A 1,497-nucleotide genomic window follows, 5' to 3' on the forward strand; every position below is an offset into this window, starting at 1 on the left:
GCTGAGGCATGAGAATTGCTTGAACCCGGGAGGTGGAGGTTGCAGTGAGCCCAGATCACACCATTGCACTCCAGCCTGGGCAACAGAGTGAGACTCTGTCTTAAAAAAAAAAAGAAAAAATGCACACTGTAGGCAGGATGTGGTGGCTCACGCCTGTAATCCCAGCACTTTGGGAGGCCAAGGCGGGTGGATCACAAGGTCAAGAGATCGAGACCATCCTGGTTAACATGGTGAAACCCCATCTCTACTAAAAAAATACAAAAAATTAGCCGGGCGTGGCAGCTGGCGCCTGTAGTCCCAGCTACTCGGGAGGCTGAGGCAGGAGAATGGCGTGAACCCGGGAGGCGGAGCTTGCAGTGAGACGAGATCGCGCCACTGCACTCCAGACTGGGTGACAGAGCGAGACTCCTCCTCAAAAAAAAAAAAAGCACACTGTATAACTTTATTATTATTATTATTACTATTATTATTGAGAAGGAGTCTCGCTTTGTCGCCCAGGCTGGAGTGCAGGGTGGTGGGATCTCATCTCACTGCAACCTCCACCTCCTGGGTTCAAGCGATTCTCCTGCCTCAACCTCCCTAGTAGCTGGGATTACAGACGCACACCACCACGCCCAGCTAATTTTTGTATTTTTAGTGGAGATGGGGTTTCACTGTGTTGACCAGGCTGGTCTTGAACTCCTGACCTCAGGTGTTCCGCCTGCCTTGGCCTCCCAAAGTCCTGGGATTACAGGAGTGAACCACGGCAACGGGGCCGCATGTGTAACTTTAATGCAAGATAAAAACTTTGAAAAGAAGGCCAGGCGCGGTGGCTCATGCCTGTAATCCCAGCACCACTGCGCTCCAGCCCGGGCGACAGACTCTGTCTCAAGAAACAAAAACAAACAAACAAAAAACTTAAAAAAAAAAAAAAACTAGGGCCGGGATGGGGTGGCAGGAGGGGAGAGGCAAGGGACAACGAGGAGGGGCTGGGGTCCGGGAGAGCCACCAGCCTCTGTGCCTTCCCCGCATCCCCCACACCCCTGCTCCGCTGTTCCCATTACGCAGAGTGGAAAACCGAGGCTGCCGGGCGGGGGCCGGTTGCGTGGTTTCTGGCGCCCCCTGGTGGCCATAGTGGCTACTGCCGTCAGTAGGAAGTACTGCAGGCTGGAGGGACCGTAGTCCATTCACGCCAAAAACATATATTGAGCACCTACTGTGTACCAGGCACTGTGCTAGGCCATAGGACACACCAGGGATGAGCACGACAAAATCCATGACCTCTGTAAGGTGTCATTCTAATTTATTTATTTGTTTATTTTTGAGCCAGGGTCTTGCTCTGTTCCCCAGGCTGGAGTGCTGGGTTGCAATCTCGGCTCACTGCAACCTCTGCTTCCTGGGCTCCAGCGATTCTCCTGCCTCAACATCCCAAGTAGCTGGAACTACAGGCGCCCACCACCATGCCCAGCTAATTTTTGTATTTTTAGTAGAGACGGGGTTTCCCCATGTTGGCCAGGC

The sequence above is a fragment of the Mandrillus leucophaeus genome, unplaced genomic scaffold (assembly GCF_000951045.1).
Source record: "Mandrillus leucophaeus isolate KB7577 unplaced genomic scaffold, Mleu.le_1.0 Scaffold8, whole genome shotgun sequence".
Lineage (NCBI taxonomy): Eukaryota > Metazoa > Chordata > Mammalia > Primates > Cercopithecidae > Mandrillus > Mandrillus leucophaeus.